The sequence below is a fragment of the Cyanistes caeruleus genome, chromosome 1 (genome assembly GCF_971803275.1).
Source record: "Cyanistes caeruleus chromosome 1, bCyaCae1.hap1.1, whole genome shotgun sequence".
Lineage (NCBI taxonomy): Eukaryota > Metazoa > Chordata > Aves > Passeriformes > Paridae > Cyanistes > Cyanistes caeruleus.
In genome coordinates this window covers 53478430-53499518 of record NC_141701.1, presented here as the reverse complement: position 1 = coordinate 53499518, position 21089 = coordinate 53478430, and the positions used below count along the sequence as shown (strand labels likewise).

General features: G+C 40.6%; 1 protein-coding gene and 1 long non-coding RNA gene across 13 annotated transcripts in view; one reads left to right on the top strand and one right to left on the bottom strand.

Annotated features, from left to right (window-relative positions):
* LDLRAD4 (low density lipoprotein receptor class A domain containing 4) overlaps nucleotides 1-21089 on the bottom strand; it is a 285264-nt gene that overhangs the window by 53311 nt on the left and 210864 nt on the right. The gene's annotated exons all lie outside the window — the stretch shown is intronic.
* Nucleotides 1-21089, top strand: part of LOC111925001 (uncharacterized) — a 33505-nt gene that overhangs the window by 3286 nt on the left and 9130 nt on the right. Inside the window, exons 2-3 of one of the 2 annotated variants that reach the window (XR_015288168.1) lie at nucleotides 3044-3161; nucleotides 12846-12969. This is a non-coding gene — a long non-coding RNA (uncharacterized LOC111925001). The remainder of the gene's footprint in view (nucleotides 1-3043; nucleotides 3162-12845; nucleotides 12970-21089) is intronic. The other variant, XR_015288167.1, reaches the window with a different exon arrangement.

Genomic DNA, 21089 nt, shown 5'->3' with positions numbered 1-21089 from the left:
CTCACTTTGTTCCCTGTTTTTAAATGTCCTCCTGGCACATTTAAATGGGCTCCATGAAAACCTCAATCAGCAGTGCATGCTAGACGAGATTTAGGGTCAGATTGTATGTTAATTATTTGCACAGAGACATTTTCTGAAGAGACAGGGGAATGAATGTACAGTAATTGTGGCCTGCCTCTAAAAATGGGACAGATTTACCAGAGGGGACAGTACTTGTAACATCAAGAGACCTGTCAGTGTTAGTGCTTTGCCATCACATGTCTGTGTGGGTTCTTTCTCTGCCTCCACATCCACAGAAATCTGGGGATGTTTGCCCAGGGAAGGCAGCTCTTCATCTGATACAAAATTTAGGAGCTAATGCGGTTTGCTATTACTTAAGCCAAACATTAGGAAAGGGAAAAAAAGCCCAAACCACCACACACACACATACATACATATATATATATATATATATATATATATATATATATGAAGGAACAGGGCGGTTCTGTAGGAAATAAAACCTGGAGCTATTCTGGATTAACAATTTCCTCACAGAATTAAAGCTGAGATTTACCTGAAAATAAATTTACTTTTATGCTGAAATGAATTGGTCCCAAAGATTTGCGGGGAGAGGGAGGGTGCAGAGGGTGAGTGTCACATCAATACAGCTACAGCTTGGTAACCACTCTGCTAATGCTGGAGTGAAGATCCTCACAGTACAAACTAGCTCTAAGATCTGGTCTCTTGTTTCTGCACAGCAACACGTGGTTAATTTACAGGTGTAAGTCCTACCTAAACGGTTTACACCAGCACACCTCTTCATACAGACACCCCTACAGTTGTGGAGAAGTTTCTCTGTGATGCTATACCTTTTCTTGTGTGGGAATACTCTGGTAGTATAGACAGAGAGAATTGGTACTGAAATCAAACTGTTTCACATATTTTCAAAATAATTTGTTGCTGCAGAGTGCCTGCTTCCAAATGCTGGTTGCTCTTCAAGTACCAGTTGCTGTTTTCTGGGATTTATGACTGAAAGAATTAAAACCAAAGAAAACTAAAATAGATCTCCAAGGAATACTAATAGCTCCTTCAAGCTCTGCCACATTCTAGATCTTATTATTACCATAAAAGATTGTTAAGGTAATAGATATCCCTCTCTAAATTTAAACATTTTTTACCAAAAAGTGAATTCTAATTCATTATACAAATATCCCATATCCCAAACAACGATCCATGCAAATGATAACTAGGTGATCATTTGCCCCATTTGTACATACATTTAAAGAGCAGCTGAAATTTTTGGCTGTTGTAAATGTATGTGCATGCCACTGATTTGCAAACGTAGGACTAATGTCCTGGAAACATTCAAATGCCCAGTGGCATCAGCAGGAATTGAGGGATTTCAGCATTTGCCAGAACTGAGCCTTTTCTACAAGTGGGTATAAACACATTTGCTTGCACATAGAGAGCTTTTGAATAAAACACAGATGGACAATAATTTCCTATTCATCTGGACATCCTCAGAGATTACATTCCTGACTATAGTTTTAATGTTATAAATTAAGATTTGGTAGTTCCTTTAAACATAGTTCATTTATTTTCTACGGATTCTGAATTGTGGTTCCCAGCAAATTAGGAGAACATATTTCTAGCCAGCCAACCAATCATAATATTAACTCTCTCACACTTGCTAATAACCTTTAAGGAAGCTTTACTATTTATATCACAGCCACGAAAACATCCAAGAAGCACATTAATTAATAGTGATAATAAAAAATAAAGCCCTCAGTCACACGTTCCAGTCAGTCACTTGCACCCATATATTTTTAAAATGAACAAAATACATTTGCAGTTTGACAGGGAATTATTTTAAGGCCCTAGTATCCCTTAGAATCTCTTCTCACGTCTTTAGATGTCTGCCTTTCACTCGCGCGGGCTGAAATGTCTAGACATCCAAATTAAGGAGTGACCAATCACTGACAGACTGATCTCTCTGCGTACAAGGTCAGCACTACAGAGGCACACACGCTCGCACACGCACACATGCTGGCAGCAGGCACCGCGCAGGAGACCTTTATTTGTGCACAAAAATATTGATGTTGCTAAGTGATACGCAGGCAGCCGCTGGCCGTAAGAATTTGTGTTTGTTTGTTTATCGCTGTGACTTCTTTCCCAAGTAAACAATACAACGGTGATGCCGAGATGGAAGAACCTGTCTAAATTAAAACAGCTATGGAACCTAATTTGTTATGTCTGCATGGTATCAACCTATTGCTTCCCCCCCGCCTCCCCGCCCCCGATTTTGTCCTGTTAAAGTCAGAAGGAAAAAATTTAGGAGGAACTTCAAAGCACATATGTTCCAAATGGTCCCAATCATCCTACTTTTCTTCAGTTAAACACTAAAAACAATTTATTTGCAAAGTCCCCTCTGCATCTTAAGTTTGCTGACACCACACTAAAGGAAAATTTTTGGTATTAAAATAAAGGTCCTGTATTAAATTCATATGTCTAGTCACTGGAATAAGGGGCAACCTGACAATACTGTCTCATCACACTGAATAAAAAGTGTGGATAGGCTTTCCTTATCTAAAAATTCAGTGCAGTTCCATTCAGTTCAATCCCCCCAAAACAAAAACACACACACAAAAAAACCAACATTTTTGTGTCATCCCTAATTTGGAACCACAGGTGTCCATGACAGGGGTCCTGTTCAGAGGTTTCAAAATAAGTTAGCTTTCTTGACTTCAAGGGTGCCAGAGTATGGAGAAGCTGGGTTTCCTTATTCAACTCCCCTGGCTGGCTTTCAAGGCTTCTGGGGTGTCCCAGCAGTGCTGCAGGGCCCCAGGCTTGTGATCCCCCTGATCCAATGGAGCCCCCCAGGGGAGGTGCCCAGGTGAGATCCTGGGGAGCTCTGCAAATGCAGGTTCCAGACTTCACTGTGCTGTCTGCGAGCATGTTGGGATGGAACTGGCCCAGTCTCCTCCTGGAAGTTTCCAGATTCCCAGAGATGTTAACAGTCAACATGGTAGACGATTAGACTGCAAATCCTTTTTTTCAACAGGAAAATATTTCACAGAGCTGTGGCATAGCAGTGACACCACTGAAGCCAGGCCTCTCTCCCTCTCACCTACAGCAGTGCCACCGACACCTGGAACTACACAGAACATATTAGAAAAACAGTGAGTGTATTTTGACTTTGATTTAATTTTAGCAGCAAGTTACAAAGATGAGTACCAATGGCAACTGGCTGTGGGAAGCACACCTTGAGGAACATGTTAAAACTTCTTACACCCTACTAGAACAGCAAAAGCCTGCCCAGCAATATAAAGGTGAAAATGAGCTGAGAACTAATGTAAACCAGTAATTCAGATAACTTGGTTTTGGTTTCACTCTAGGCTCCTACAAGTCCTATAATAAATCACAAGACAGTCATAAACTTCTGGGTTTGTCATGCACATACCAGTTTCTCCCAAACTCTGTTTCACCCTCTTCCAGTAAAGCAACATCCAGTCTACAATCCCAGTATTCTGCCAAGTGACTGAATTTTGGATGTCTTGATACATAACTGTACCCAAAGCAGTGCTGCTCCAAACCATCTTCCATTCAGCCACCCCAATCAGACACGGCAACCATTAGTCCAGCAGGGACAGGACAGTTCGGTCCCTTTCTCCCTACATCGGTAATTTCCTGGATGAGTCACCAGTCCTTCTCTGTCCCAGTTTGTCCATCTGTACAATGTTAATTGTAACAATACCTTCAAAGCAAAAAGCATTGATTTAGATTCCATAGATTAAAGACCAGAAATGTTCCTGTTCTGGACAAAAGCAATTCTTTGTCTTATTTCTGAGCTGCTTGCATGGCCAGCACTGGAAGCAGACCATCCCTTCAGGAATCACGAGGTAAGTATAGCAAAATCCTTATTCACCCAATCAATACTTTCCATCAAACCATTATTTCTGAAGATGTGCTCTGGACAAATACTTCAGTTGTGGGGTAATGAAAGAAGAAGGAAATGAGGACATAAATAAAACATGTTTTCATCAGAAAAGCTGTACGCTAATTAGAAATGTTCTTTTCTAAGAGACTTCTATTTGTAGGAAGAATGAGATGCTGCAAAGAACAGACACTACATCGAAGGACCTGACTTGCCTTAAACTACAATATAACCTCTTAGGCAATCAACACACACTGTGAAGATCATGTAATGACATATGAACTTATTTATATTGCTCTTCTTCCTCTTCTCTTAAAAAAAAATTTACGTCTCACTAGAATTCTAATTGTCCTACTGAAAGTTCACACTTCTGATTTTGTGCAGAGGAGAAAGCTTATTCTCAAATAAACCTTTCAGGATGGGAAAGTGACAAGGAAGAAAAGATCAAGTCAGACAAGTATAACTGGAAACTCAGATGTAAAGATTTCAAATATTTCAAAAGATGTCATGATAGGTATATTCCCACCTCATTCCAAGCAAATAAGATTAGCATGTATTACTGAGAATTTTATGCCTCAGTAGAAGGCCCTAATTATATTTCACACTGCTCTGAAGATTCCTGTAATATACACACATCTTTAATGTGGAATTTTATACCCTATTTATAGCATATAGGCTCTTTTTGATATTATTACTTTTCTATGAAAGTTCCTTTGAAGTCAGGTAATTACCTTAAGCGAAATATTTAGCCTGTTGTGAGAACTGAACCATAAGATTTGTGTAGAACAAGTAAGTCATCATGTAGCTAAATATAAAGGTTTCTGAGCCACAAGTGGGGATGGAAACATTCATTATGAAGACAAAGCCAAGCATGCATTTTAAAAGTAATTTAAAGTGAAAGCTGATAAATCTGTGTGGTGCTACACTGTGCTTCATTCATGTCCCTAAAAACTATTTGAGCTAAGCACTAAAGAGAGAAAGCATTTCATTAGTAGTTACTATCCTTAGTAAAGCCACAGACCTGGCCAGAGACAGGCTGTAACTGTGAAGAGCTCAGGAGGAGTTGCTAAGATGGCTAATAATGTTCTACAGAATCTTATCCCTAACCAGAAAGGGTGCATCATTAAAGACTTGTAAATCTCAATTTTTTCATACTAGATGAACGTGTGTCTCTTTCTCTGCAAAGCTATGTATCTCTTTAGTGGGATAAATCATAGAATCAAATTACATATAGCCACCATGTATCAAAATATACAGTTATGTCACTTTTGTATTGCATTTGATCTAGGACTAGACCATGACCATTTTTATTTGACAGCAGCGTTTTAGAGATATCACTTGTAGTGAGAAGTTACCAGCAGATTCCCCTCTTCACATCCTCAGGCACAGTTCTTTGAAAATACCTAAAAGTACAGGATGTTAAAAAACGATGCCATATGGGTTTGCAATTTGTCATGCAAAAGTTGTCCCTCATAAGCAATGCATAGCATAACACATGAACCCAAAACTTCAAGATGTAACAGAGCCATACGTACTGTGCATACACTCACACTCACACACAACACAAAAAGCCAGTCAGGCAATGAAGGAACACGAAACCAATTTATTATCATTTTTTACAGGGGGAACAAATTCACCTAATCTGCTGCATCCAGACAGGTTTTCCCAATTGCATCCACTTCAGTAATCTGAGAATTAAAACTGCTGTTTCTCTTACATTTTTTGCCGAAGCAAAAGTCTAGCTTCATATTAAGAATGCTTAATAAAACCAACACACATTAAAAACAGTCAGCAGGGAGTGCTGCAATTAGATGCTTGCACTGTGCTTCCCTCTGTACCTACATGCAAATAATTTTCATCTTATACGGACTTTCAGAATCTTCATCATGGTGCTGCAGTTAGAGAGACCTCCTCCCTTTTTTTGTTTATGTGAGATGTAAATGTAAGGCTGTCAATTGCTTATCACCATTAGTTTATAGAATAAAATTACTTGTAAATTGGCTAAAAAATATAAAGTTCCCCACTTCATGTGGCATCTTGTTAATTAAGGCTAGTCCAGTCTAGTCTAATCTAGTCTAATTGAAGACACTGTTACTGCGGTTCCATCCCCCAAAACTTAGGGCTGGAGGACTACAACTAAAAAGGCACATGAGATATGGGTCCATAAGGATACAAAAACTATTTAAGATGACAGAAGTATCTACATAGATTATATGAAACATTTTGCTTGACAGAATATAAAAATGCTATTGAGTATGTTCTTTTTTGGGAAGTGGGAGGGCAGTGTTTGGACTAATAAGGGCAATCATAGGAAACACAGGCATACATTATCCTCTCTGTTGAGTTAGTCAGATGCAAAATTCACTCTGATTGCTGTGGGATTCTCTATATAAAGCTGGAGTCTACCGAGTCTACAGAATGCTTCGTGTTCTCAGTGTAATTCCTTCCATCCGAGCAAACAATGCTCAGCATTGGATAGGAAGCACTCTTCCATCGTGTAAAATGGGCTGCACATAACTTTTTTTACAACGTCTGCAATTCTCTGTGTTCATATTCTTCCTTCCCCGAGTAACCTACTGAAAGGTCTGAGGCACGTACATGAAAGAAACCAAACTGTCAGGAGGAAACTTTAGGAGGGAATAGGAGAAAGGCTCTGAACCGCAGGCTCACAGAAGGGCTGAGGGAAGGAGGGACCTCTGGAGGTCATCTGAAGCAGGGCCACCCAGTGCCAATTGCTCACAGCTGCATCTGGCTTCTTCTAGCCTTTCTCTGGCAAATGAGGGGCTCAGTTTGAGGGGAATAATTGCAGCTGTCTCACCTCACCCCAGGGATGCTACAGGATACAGTCCTTTCCTGAACCACTTCCACAGTGTATCTTTTATGAAAAGTTCAACCTTTCTTTAAAGGCTTCAGTCAGAGCCTGATGGCATTTGACATCAGCTTTACTGATGCCACAGTCTGACAAAGGAGAATTCCATTTTGTCAGAGCTTTGTTCCCAACTGCTGTATCCTAGCCTGCAAATATAGCAAAATGTCTCTACCAGGAGCGAGTATGCAAACAAACAAAAAAATGCTGCAAAAATATTCAGTGTGAAAGAAAGCCACACCCACCATCTAGGTCTGTCCGAGTCCATCTTTTCAATGTATTTATATCCTCATGTTGCAGGTTTGTCAGTTTATTAATTGAAAATTTGTCTGTGAGAGTCTCTCGCACGTTCGTTAGAGTCTTTATAAAGATATTCCTTGCAAATGCCGTGAGGTCACACTCAAAACCATGGTGTGAACTATGCCAGACATCGAATTTGTGAAGGAGCTTCTCCCGGGCCTGTGCGTGCTGTCTGCCTCTCTGCGCAGAACAGATCCGAGGGGAGGTGCAGCCACAGCAGGCCCTTCCCTGACGCCCAGCAGCCGCCACGGCTCCTCTCGGTCACGGCAGATTCCCACGAGATGGCACGGCACCATTTAATCTGAGTTTAATCTGAGATTTTAAACGATGACTCCTTCACTGACGCAAAAGTCTGCCAGCGCACGGCCTCACTACACATCTCTCACGATTCACTTCCCTCACGGACTGTCTTTGCAATTTGCCCTGGATCAAAACATTGCCGGTCTCTCCCTGCTGACAGCAGAGCACTTGTTTCTTTAGAGCTCTTCTGCAAAACAAAGTTGCAGTAACTTGGAAATAAAGGTAGTTTTAGGTTGTGTGATCTGCCTGAAACACACCGCTCAGGAAGTGAAACATTGAAATGATAAGGAGTTGAAAATAAAAGGAGAAAAAAAAAAAAAAAGGAGTGTGGTTTTGGTTTGGCTTAAGGTTTTTCAGCTTTGATTTAAATCAGTCTTGAAACAGCCTTGAAATCTTAAGTAGGAAATTTAAACTGAAATGGAAGATTAACATTGGCTCATCAGTACAGACCCTCAGTTACACAAAATCTCCAGCAACAAATTGGAAAATGAAGAATACAGTGACATTTCTTGTATCCATGCATGAAATTGGAGAGAAAAATTACCTTTTACCAAAAGTTAAGTAAAGATTTCCCCTTATTTTCACTATCTTCATGGTTTCTACCACCTTTTCTGCCTGAGACAATATTTCAGCTGGGTATCTGGGAGCATTCTGCAGAGATGCTCCCATGCTGCTGGCTGTGTCCCTGCCTGTCCACAGCTGGGGAGAAAACAGTTAAGTTCAGCAAAGGGACAAGAGAGGCAGCAGCCTCCAGCAGCCACGGCAACAACAATTTCTAGAGACTAGAGGCTGGAATTTCAGAGGGAAATAATCCCAACTGTCATAGCCAGGTCAGAGAGCAGGGCCCCAATGGCACTGGCTTGAGTTTTAAGGCAAAATGTTACCAGAGACATGTGTGGACCTGACTTTACCATCCTCTGAAGGGCAATAATAATGACATCCACATACCTGCAAGAGGTAATAAAACAAAGCAGGAATTTTGCTTGCACAAAATGTAAACATCAAAACAGATGGCGCAGTTATGTTAATCAGTTAATGTTTGCAGAGTGCTTTGAAGATGCAAAGCTCTGTAAAGGTACTAAATACTCACAGTCTTGTCTAGACATCATCAAGCTCATTTTTAGATTGCAACCTTTTCAGGCCAAACAGAGGCTCTCTGTATATGGCTGCACTGTTCCTTCTTGTAGCAGGCTCCAATCTCAGGATGTAAGAGAGGAATAACAGAGGAGCAGCTCCTGGAGGTGGGAAGCCCAAGCCAACAGCTCCTGCTAAAGCAGCATGAAGTAGCACAGCAAAGAGTAGGGAGGAATATCATCAGGGAATCAGATGGAAGTCAAAATGTGCTATACCAAATTTCACCAGACAAACAGGTAAAGATTGAGGCTGTCACAACAGATAATCCCGTAAAAAACAGTTTGCCATGGTGGTGAGAACTGTATACTTGCATTAACAAGCCCTGATGAGAAAAAAATCAATCTTAGACAGAATAAACTATGTATGTGGACTTAACAGAGCTGTGAGAAGTGCAGAGGCAATCTTCATTGCCCATAGTCCAAGTATGGAATTGAACAAAGTGAGTTATTAACAATGAGATCACAGATTTTTTTTAAGGTTTGGGAAAAATCCATCTAAACCATTTCAAAACTCACACTTTTTATTTGCTCTAAGGAATGTGGAATGCAAATAAAATTAAACTCCAGGGGCTTATTCTGCAATAAGCAAGCCTTCTGTGTTAGATTGCCTTGCAACCTAACCCAAACCTCACTGTTCTGACATTAAGAAACCATGGATCTCAGAAACCTTTTCCACTCACATTTCCTCATCAGCTCAGACTTTAAATGGGGAAAGAAGTCTGGTGTTACACAAAAGGTGCAGACAGCTGAAACACGTAATCCTTATTCATACCCTAAAAATAGGCCCTAACTGACCACCCAGTGCATAAACAGTGCTACTGAGCATGGAATTGGAGTAGGAGATTTCAGTTCAGCTGCTAGCTTGGGGCTAGGTGAGGAGCTGGCATATGGAACCAGCTTCCAAACCCTCTGAAACAGCCCCCCGTGACCCATTCTGAGGTAAAATGTACAAGATCCACGGGGGAATAGGATTCTTTTGCCTTGAATAGAAGCTCAGGTCTGGTCAGGATAGAAAGGATAAAGGAAGAAAGGTGTGTTTGTGTTTAGGAAATTGATCTTTTTTACTCTAAAAATAAAACTACTTTTTTCCTTTTATTTATTTATTTATTATTTATTTCCTTTTTTAATTTCTACATTGGTGAAAGACTGCTTTATTCTCGTTCACATTTTTGAACCATCCCTCAAAATCTAGCTTCTTACTGGGTGGTGGGGGAGTATGCCAGGGGTCTGCAACTAACTCACTATTCCCATAAACAGTGGTGTAACAAAGGCCCTGTGATATAGGCTCACTTGAATATTAATGACAGGTAAGGTTATTTTCCTGCTTTTGAGGTTTCTGCCTCTTTCCCAGCCTCTTCACTTCAGTTGTTAAACATTAATTTCTAAGCAGAAAGAAAGCTTTACTATCATTATAGCTCTTATTTTTCAATTTGTTCTCAAATAATTTCTGTCACCTTCCCAAAAAGAAAACTTTAGTTGGAAATGGATTAAATTAATAAAAAAAGTCCTTTGTAGTCCTTTGTAGTGGCAGAGCACATTAAAGAGCAATGCCAACAACATACTGACTTCTTTCTTTCCAGGGAAAGCACTGCCTCTCTCTCTTTGTTTCAAATGACATGTATATATAATAAGTCAAATTTTCAGTCTCATCTTAACTGGGTTACCAACTTCCCTTGCCCATAATTTTGCATACGCTCAGATAATTATGTCCTGAAATTTGCAAATACAATTACTTGCTGACACACTTTGTTATCTGAATGATAAAGTATTTGATTGTATCCAATGAAAACAATATTAAGATGGAGAAGCAAACGTGTTTTAGCAAACTTAATGCACTAACTTAAGCTTCTGTTGTTTTATGGAAACATGATCCTCTAACAGCATGTCTACACCCTGTAGAGAAGTATTGTCTGGAGACCTAACATTAAAAGCAGGAAAGCCACATCGCTGCATTACCACGTTTGCACTTGCCTGGTAAGAAATACAGCTGCTCAGGAGCAATCACCTTTTCTTTTTTTTTTTAAGACGAGTTGGCCTGAATAAAAATCATCAAGTTAATAATGGCATGTTAATCATGTCACAAATAACTAACAAAAAGGTGCTGCCAAGTTAAATTAGTTTAGCATTCACGTTCCATCTTGATATCTATAGGTTCACAACATGTAATAAAACTTCTTGATTTCTCTCCCTAAATGAAAATTTGCAAAAAGTGTTAAATAAGAGCTCCTGATGAGTAGAGCAGCTGTCAAGATATTGGGCTACGGTTTAGCAGAACTAAGAGATTTTTGATTGAGTTTAGTTATATTTCTCAGTAACTTCCGAAGCTACATTTATTTCTCATTAGTTCAAATTTAGAAAACCTTGTATTATCAAAATGAAACAGGAAATCCTTAAAACTGCACATTGGGTCTCAGAAGGCTGGCCTTCTCTCACCACAGTCTCACAGAGTTCTCGCTGGATTTCCTAGTGCTCACCATAAATGCAAATAAGTAACTGGAAAATCCAGATGAGATTCAACTGTATTTCAAGAACAGTTATGACATAAGACTGTCTTGATACAGAGCTCAGATGCGATGCTGGAGAGATTATACTAACAACTCATTTTGGCTAGCAACTTACCGGAGAGACTGCAAAGTAGGGGTAAGCAGCCTGTCAATTACATTTAAAGATCTTATTAAGTAAACCCAAATAATTTAAAAAAAAAAATACCAGTGTACTTACAGGCTTTATCAGTTAGATCATGAAGAAAAAACTTTTCATTAACAATATTATTCTCTGTGTTTGAACATACTGTCATCAATGGAAAAAATTACTTAGAGCCTGGAGTAATTTGTTTTAGGTCTTGAAAGTGGCACTGAATAAAAACACAGCCAAACACAATGAGAGATATTTAACAAATTAATATTATATGGAATCAATCAACATAAGTTACCACCTCAAACTATTCAGAAATTTGGCAGCACTTATATCAGGAGAGCTTAAATACTCTTTTTTTCTTTTAATTATCTAGTTTCAAAGCCTTCAGGGTTTCATATGTTTAAGCTTTTCTTTTCAACTGAGAGAGCTGGAAATTAACCTTCTTTACAGTGAGACCAAAATTCTTAAGCATTTCTATAATCTGTAGCCTTGGAAGGCAGGTTTTGAAGAAAATGCAAATCAATGTGTCACTACAGAGGAGGACTGTAGGAGTTGGTAACTGTAATCCAGCAATAACAACACACCATAAATTGGATATTAACTTCAGGAAGAATCAAACAGAAAAATTTCAGTGAAGTCTTGAACAGTGTCAACCTCCAGCTGTAATCCAGAGTGTCAGCACTGTGCTGGCCAAACCAGAGACAGAGCACCGTACAAGTGCATAGTTAGAGGACAGGTAGCCACTGGGAGCTGCTGAGTATTTACAGCTGCACTTGACAGCAGTGTTACAAGGTCAACCTGGTCATATAATACAAGGGTCAACCTGACTGCTTCGTGTACTGCAGCCCCTGGGTGACCATACGCAGTCATCTGTATCTAAATGCTCCAGCAGCTCAGGAGGAAGCCTACACTTCATCAGACCCCTTCACAGGACACATCCTTCCAGCACACAGTCCTTGGCCACCAGAGACAAGCACAACACTTTTCCCCATGGGCTGCCACGTGTTGCTCCTAAAACCAACCCGAACTTGTGTTTGTATTCCAGACTTTGTTCCCATTGCAGCTATGCAGGATCAAAAGGTGTTTGCTCCTTTGCCTTAGTAGGCTCTACACCAACGAGATTTCAGGAAAATGTGCCAAGACTGCCAATCAGGGCTTTCATGTTGTTGTTGGAGCCTAAGGAGGGCTGACACAGTGTGTTTACAGCTCATGTGGCTCTGAACTCTCCAGTTCCCTAGGCACAAGAAAGACAGTAATGATCACAGTCTCCTGATCACAGCTTGCATTTTGTTCAAATGTTCAAGTCTTTGCAACATTTCTGTAGTATTCAATGCATTTTGACCAAAAACTGCTCCAGAGTGCAGGCAAAAACAGCTGGGAAAATATTAAGCCTCTCCTTATGCAGTGAGTATAAAAATAAGAAAATACAGGCTACATTCAGTATAATAAATGTCTAAGAAATTCCTCTTTGAGTTGATACTTTGACTTTACTAACTACATTCACAGGAGACAAATTATTTTGGTATATAGAGATAACAAATTGTGTCAGCTCAAGTTAATGTTGTACCACAATTATCAGAAAATTCTATTTTGACCTTTAAAAAAATACAGTATTTTCAGTCTTTCACCCACTCTTAATTCTAAGCACTGTACAACAGTTCTTGCAAGTTACACAAATATTTTTATTTTGCAGACAAGGAAACAAGATAAAATTTTTAAGTGACTTCTCCAAACCATTACTAAACCTGAAGAAAATTTCAGAAGACCCCCATCCTGTAACTTGCATTATCCATTAATCAACATTCCTGACAGAGTATGTAAGTATTAACTATCAACCCTATAAATGTTTACATTATATCTACTGAGTGGCTACATAAGCTGAATAAATTGCAGAAAACTAATCTCTTACTGGGCTGCTTTCCTGTTGGGCCAGCATTACAGTCTAGGTCACCACACAGCTGTAGGAGAACTGTCACAAGGAAGTGGGCAAGAACATGTGGCCGGAGGTAGAGAGCAAGACCAAGTGCAGACAGAGGATAAAATTAGACACAGAGAGCAGACAGTGATCTAACAAAGTCCTCTGGTTTAGCCACAGGGTGCTGTAGGATTTTTTTAATTCATGCATAAAAACATAGAAATATGGGGCTGAAGAATTCACATATTAACTAGCCTGGCCCTCCTACTTTAAGGTAAGAACTAGCACATGCACACTGGCCATGGCTGATGATTCTCTAAGCTGTTCTCACCTCTTGTGAGGATACTGCATTGAGTAACTCAGGTAGCCACTGATGATGTTTTATCATCTCAGTAACAGATATCTTACAGACTTTTAGCTGAATCAGCTCTGGGGCACATTAAATTGATTTCTTTGCTTCCTCTGGAAATTATGGCAAGCCATTGATTACTGACACTTAAATACTGACATTTTTCATATCAAAGACTTAGGGTCTTTCCGGTCTCCTTTTATCCAATCTTTTCTCTGAGGTTACCTGTTTGAAATCTCTTAGAATTCAGAACTTTCTCCACTTCAGTTTTGTCTCTTGAAGGGAGGGAACTAAAACCAAGCACAGTATCCCGCTGATGGGGATCAGTACCAAACATAGCAGCAAAAGACTTCCATTGTCTGACAGTTGATTTATCATTACATGCAACAGTAAATGCTGAGTGAATTCCAACAATATATTTTTATGTGGAGAATAAAATGAAACATTATGCAAGGAAAGTCCCTGCTCTACTTTTGAAACAACATAATTACACACACATTCTCACACACATTATAATCTGGCTAGCTGCCTGTATGACCTACAAATTTCATTTCTTGTTATGTACTTTTATTTATTCAACATTCTTCATTGTTCAGAAATGTTGTGTGCCATGACCTTGTCACTACAGTCAGGAGGCTGAGTAGGAACATCCTGGATGAGACAAAAGTTACACCTGTCAATAACTGCAAGGACTGTCCTTTCAGACATGGCCTCTCTGGCCACTTCAGAGGAAAGAAATGAAAAAAGAGAGCAAGGCTCCCCACAGCAAGGCCTTGAGTGAACAGAAGAGATGTGAACCAAGTGCCAAAGGTTCACTGCTGCCGTGAGCTAACATAAGAAGGTGTTTGGAAGCAGGTCTTCCTATTTTCATAGGGCTTCCCATATTGCACACTGCCAGTAGTCAGAGGGACTTGCATACAGAGGTTTTTTTGCCAACTTAATTTCTTTCTTTCAAAGATGGACCTGAAAGAACTGAGAACTGCAAGCTGCCAGAAAAACATGAATCTGGAGAAGTGTCTGCTTGAACTACTGGGTATGTGGACTGATCAGCACTGGCTCTAATGCTCTTTGCTTTTCTTCCAAATTATTTTTCTGCCAAGTAAGTTTGGAACTACTTGACTGTAGTGGAAAACACCTGCATCTGCACAGTTCAGGACAGGAAAGAGTGGCTGGACAGCACAAGCTGAAGTCACCACTGACTCAAATGTGGAACCAGAGTCTTCAGTCCCTTTGGCCAGGCATGAGAAATCCCAAACAAAATGAAGAAATCAGTTCAAATAAAACTATTTTTATATCTTAAGAATCTGTAGATCCATTCACATTGATTATCTGAATATTGCAAACTACATGTTTTCTCATGATGCACTACACATGTTTGGCTTCACTCAAATTGCCTCTCATGCCTCATCATAGCACAAGCAATCTATAATGTTTTTGCAAATCAAGGCAATGGATTTCCTTTAATTTCAGCCAGCAGCTGTTGAAGCAGACCAATAAACAACAACAGCACAGTTCCCACTGAGCTCCAAAAAAAGGCTGTAAATACATTTAACAACCCGCAGCATAAACACATCTTCTGCTTTTAACCACCACTGAATATCTCTCAGAAAGTGTTTTTGTTACGTGTGTATTTGAAGAGAAGAAAGGCTTTAAAGGACACAACTGAAATGCCTCTTTTTCCAATGGACATATCGACACTCCCTGCTGCATTGCATCTCCCAGATGAATCAGCAATCCACAAACACCAGCAGCTAACCAACTTTCTGAAAATGAATTCAGTAATCAGTCTGATTAATTTAACATTTATGTATTTTAATGTGGGGACTTCAACTTGGGGAATACGATACGACTGGTGGAAGTCACAGGAGCCTGTAATTGTGTCTTGGTTGGCTTAAGGTATTTCCATAACACACTCCCACTGTTAGTACTGAAACGAACTCAGACATCTGAGTAGTGTGTGGTGTTTGACAGATTGCTGGCTATGGCCCTGAGCTGAGGTTTCAAGGGTCCCACTCACGTGGACTCACACCACAGCTAGCCACCACAACTCTTTGTGCCACCATCCTATAGAACACATCGTTGAGTTGGTCCAGAATAACGATATCCAGCATGTTTTTTCCTGTGGAGATGTTTTTCCCCACAGATCTCTCCAGCAATGGCTCAGCAGTCCGGCCTTGCCAGCAGCCATACTGCCAAAACCTCAGTGGTGGCAGGCAGATGCAGAGCCAGAAGGCTCTTGCGCTGACTTCGCCAAGGAAGCCACCGTCTTACTGAGTTATGCTTTCAGGGAGCAGCAACCTCTAAAACTCCCCTTGAGCTCAGCTAAGAGATGCCTCTACAGTGGCATATATAACGTGCTGAGGCAGCTTCCAAATTAAAAAACACACACACACATACAAAAAAAAAAAAAAAAACCAAAAAAAAACAGCACAAAAAAAACCCCCAGAAAAATCAACCTGAAATATTTAAAAACTGAATGAAAATTGAGTTAAAAATTAAATTGTGTTTCTTTATAGCACTGAGGTACCCGGTGCTTCGTCAAACCTGCAATTCATCCAAGTAGCACCAAATTTGTATAAAATGAAACCAATTTTGTCTTTGCCATCTTTACTAAAAGTGATGGGCTTCAGGAAACCATAACCCACTGCTTGGGAGAAGAGTTCTTGAGGAGACATCTCTAACCAAGAGATGCAAGCCAATAGAACTGGTGATGCAAGCCCCAGTGCCTCCTTGCCCCTGAGACCAGTCTATCACAAAGCCTGGTTAAATTAAATCAAAGCCAAACGTTCCCTGTTGCTGGTGCAGAATATCTCACATTCATCCCAAGTGACAGCTATGCCTTAGATTAAATCTCTGAAAAAACAGGATATGCCAGGCAAGAGCTGGTGTACATCTGCCTGCCATTTCAACTCCACCTCCAGCTGGGGTAAGCAGGAGTCACTGGGAAGGTATTAACACTGTACTTCAGCCAGGACCATCCCACCAAGGAGAAATGACTAACAAAGGAGACATCTGTTTAGGCAGTGTGGAGTGTCACTGGGAAAATCATAGTTTTGGATATGTACAAATCCACTCTTCAGTGTAAGATTGCAGATCTTGCTATGGTGCTGGACTTGGGGCAGGGTGAACGTCAGTGGTTGAATCAGGTGGGAGATTCTGGCATTAGTGATCAGGCAGTTAATGAGAAAATCACTTTGCTTTCCATCTCTGTTTCCTTCCCTCCCTCTGTTCCTCCTCTTCTATTTTTGCTTTTGTTTTGCCTTTTTTTTTTTTTCATTTCAACACATAGAGGCAAAGATTGAAGGATTCTGTGCAGCTGCTCAGTACTCAGGTTGCCTGGCCATTTTATGACTTGTTTTCTGTTCTACCTTGCCTTGTTTCACAGTTTTTACTATTGCACAGCACTCTGGTCTCCAGAGAGTTTCTGTCCCTGTTTCTAATTGCAGTGCATGTAAAAGGTGCTAAGTTTTCAGTAAGAACAATAAATCACTAACAAACCCAGAAAGAAGAATTTGAAAATGTTTTTCCTTTAAGCAGAAATTAAATGATTCAAGGAGACGTGGGGGAGAAGCAAAGGCTGATCACAGAAGGCTTACAAAATCCCCTTCCAAAACAGAGATCACTTACCTGAGTAAGGAAAACTGCCTCTGATGGCTTTAAAGAAAACACTCCAATTTGGGCCTCCCCAAGCATCCCTGTCAGGCTACAAAAGGTGTCTCTGCTCACTTCTGCTGACACCTGTACCTGCTCAAAGTGGAAACTCCACCAAGCAAGAACAAGACACATGATTTGGGGCAAGCGGTGACTCCCCGTGTGAGACTCTGCTGGGCTATGCAGGAGATCCAAGGAACTAGGAATAACCTGATTTATCTCCAGTTCCACCTCCATCTATGAAAAGATCTTCAGGTAGGCACTGCATTGCAGCTCTTGTGTTTCCTCAGTTTTCCTAAGAGCTTTCTGTAGGTTCAAATACACTTGACTCCAAACCAGCCCACAGAAAGCACATGGTAATGAACTACAGCAGAGTACCTTGTTCCATTGTAAATGTTTAACGTAGTCAGAAGTCACCAAGCAAAGAGTAATGAATCACGCAGTCACTACTGTTACATTGCAACTGAGGAAAAGATAGCTGGAAAGAAAATATTTCACTACAGTTTGATAAGGGCAATGAGAAGTGCCTTAAAACAAGGCAACGTGATTTGAAATGGTATTTGTGCAGTAACTAATACTATTTTCAATGCAAGTGAGTGGAAACACAACCATGCTCAGCTGAAAAAAAAAAGTAATATGCTTTGCTGCTGTCAGAAAAACTTCAAGCAAATTCTTTGTACACTGGCAGGGAAGTCTTGGTTCTGCTTCAGTCAAAGGAAAAAGTCAGTTCTACACTGTGAAACAGCCCAAATTAATGCTCCTAAAGCACTGACAGAAGGAAACATGGGGGAAAAAAAAAGAGTTTGTGACAGTTTCTTGATTTTATTAGCTTAGGCATTCAGCTTCTGGAAAAGATGTACAAATTACTATCTACAGTGACATTGCCTCAGCTACATATTCGTTAGAGAGGCTGAGCAGCAGAGTCTGGGAAAAGTGTGAACTATTTCTCAAAGTAACCTCTTGTCCGTCTGGCACATTTCAGGGGACAGAACGTCTGGGTCACATAGGAAAGAAGCTGGAGTCTCTGTGAACCTTGACAGAGCCATGTTGCAAGCTGCATGAACTGCTTCAAATGAGGCAGCTGCGGGGGGAGGGAAGTGCCGCTCTAAATGTCTCACAAAAGCAATTAAAATACTGTAAAGCTTCTAGAATAGGAGACTCAGCATTGCCAACCCTTGAAATTTTATTGCAAGTCTCATGATGCTCTATTTAAAGTCATAACTTTTGAAAACAACTGATTACCTTGCAATCAGTTGACATTAAAGAAGGCCTCCAGCAGAGCTTACACAGAAGAGCCTGAAAAGCGTGAGTAAGCTACAAAGCCTCAGGAAAATAACCTGTTTATTAAAGACTCATGATCTTTGAGCTGATCATAATTTTGACAGACTGGCTCGTGACTTTAACAGTTGGTGTAAGCAGTATCAGAGAGGTGAAAAAGTCCCAACAAACCCTGCCTAAAAACTAAGCCTAAATGAATTTCTCAACAGCATGAGAAAATTGGCAGCAAGAATGGAAAGCTATCTCTGCATTGGCTTGCCTTTGAAAGTCTCTCAACCGAACAAGAGAACATAAATCTCATACTTCTCTAAATCAAAGGGTAATAATTAAAATCAGCAGAACTCCAGAACTACGTTGGGTTTATGGAGCCATTCCCAGAAGGAAAGGTAATAAAAAGTGGAAGAGACTCTCTGGCTTGTTGATTCCAGCACGATAGCTGGAGCCTGGCAGTCAGCTGCAAAATAGGTGCAGCAACTTCAGAAACAGGAGATGTGGGAGCTGGTGGAAAACAGATGGATGGTTTGCCTACTATGCCAGGGAAGGTTATTTTTTGCTGCTTCTACTTCCATCCACACAAATTATAATATACATCCTGTGGATGTTGACTGTGAGGGAAGTGGGGCGAGAGGATCAGGCTGCGGCCACAGCAGTGGGAGAGAACTATCAACACTCATCAAAGGAGCCTGGATGGGAAAAAAAACAGTCTTCAAGTAGGCCAGATCAAGATAACAGAGATGTAACGCCATGAATAAACTATCACTTCCACCTTTGCTACATTTATCTCTTCCTTCATCATTATTTCTCCACTCCCCCCCACCACTCCTTCAGATTTCCAAGACAGAACATCAAGATGTGCGCTTTAATTTAAAAGGGAAGGCAAAGAGGAAGACACAAAGAGATTAAAGGAATCAGACTTGCTTCTTGCTTGAAAGTTTTGTTTTTACAAAAGGGAGGAGGCTGGTCTGATTTAAGTTGACAGTGTTTTGTCAGGGTATCATTGCCGCAAGCACTGGAGCACCTCTAGCCAAGAGCAGCTGAGCCTGCTGGTGAGAGCCACGCCAGAGATGGGAGCAAACAGGGCAGGGAAGTTCTTCCCATCCAGCCCATTTGGCACATCACCACAGAAGAATAAGAACTGTGCTTTTCCCGCAGGAAAAGGGTCTGTTTATCTCTATTAGACACAGATAGGTATATCCTTTTCATAGTCCTCATCTCTGTAAAGCTGCTATCATGCCAAAAACCTGTTAACAATAAAAAGCACACTTTTTTTTCTAAAATGGAAATGAAAAATAGTTACAATCATACAAAGAATTCCTGGCAACTCTCAATGCCTGTTAGGTCTATCCCTGCTTAACTTGCCGCATGGAAATAATTTAGAGGTGGAAAGCCAGCCAGGCAACTCACAGGAGACTTGTAGTCCATATTTTTCTAGATTTTGGTCAATGTCTTATTTCCCATTTGTTTTTAATATACTTAGGATTCCTCTCAAACCTGCTAAACTCTGCATCATTTTTGTTCATTGAGTTTAAAATCAGTTCCACGCATACCAGAAAAAAAAAACCAAACAGAAAACAAACTTTGGGGAATGGAGCACAGCTGCCATTAAAACTGCATTTAGGTTTTCCAAAGCCAGTTTCCCTGGCCCAACACACCTCTAGATAATGACCACAAAGCAGAAGGATACCAGTATCATAAAGTCACCCCAGGACATTTAGCAAGCCTGGTCTTCTTCATTTGTGTGACCATACATTTAAATGGTTAGAGGGAAACACAGATGTTGTCCTTAAAATGAGCCATGGACACGTGTCAGCCCCACAGCCAACATCAGGGCCCAGCTTTAACAGGGAGAAGAGACTAGGAAGGAGCAGTGGGATCTAGTCCAACCTTTCATCCACCTGTCCTATGGTGAGCAAACTAGAGTGGCTCAGCTGAGAAGGGCTTGTGCCCCTACGAAACCTGTGTGAGGCAACTACTGCCTTGTACTGGTAACTGATAACCATTCCTGCAGCTCCGGCAGATGTTTTTACTTCGGGCCATCCTTGTCACAAGTCCTGCCCCATCACCCTCCGAGAGCTGAGCTGGTCAGGGCTGGAGGGAAGGATGCAGTGGTTTCCAGCAGCAGCTTTTGCAGGGTTGACAGTTGCTCTGCTCCAGCTGCAGAGATGAGTCTGCTGTTCAAGCACAGCTTGGTAAGGCTTTTGAAAGATGTTTTTGCTTCACTAGCAATTGTTTGAGTCACTTGCGGATCAGGCACAGAGAACTTTCCACTGTGGAGACACCAGATAAATTGTTAGTTTACTGGACACTGTAATCATTTGCAAGAAATGGGATGTGCCAGGCCCAAGCTCTGAAGTCAGCCTGATGTGTTGCTTGCATGTGTACGCTCATGCAATAACACTGTATAGACTGATAAATCACTGCATGGAATCTATTTCTATGTGCCTGATGAGATATATACTACCAGGTCGAAGCCTTGCATAAATGTAAATATTTAACAGCAAAACAGGGGTAAGATTGTGCCTGTACCAAAATATTTTCAACCGAGGCCTTTACGTAAAACTGACAACAGGCCAAATAAATGTTACTCCCTGCTTTAAAGAATGTGTGTTCTGCTGGTGATTAGTATTTGTTTACTGAAAGACTCTGTGCTACTTGAAGCTGACAGTTACCAACAACTCTCTATACACAACATTCCTCAGAGGAATGTACTGCCCTCTTTAATATTTCCTGAAGAGTCCCAGCTC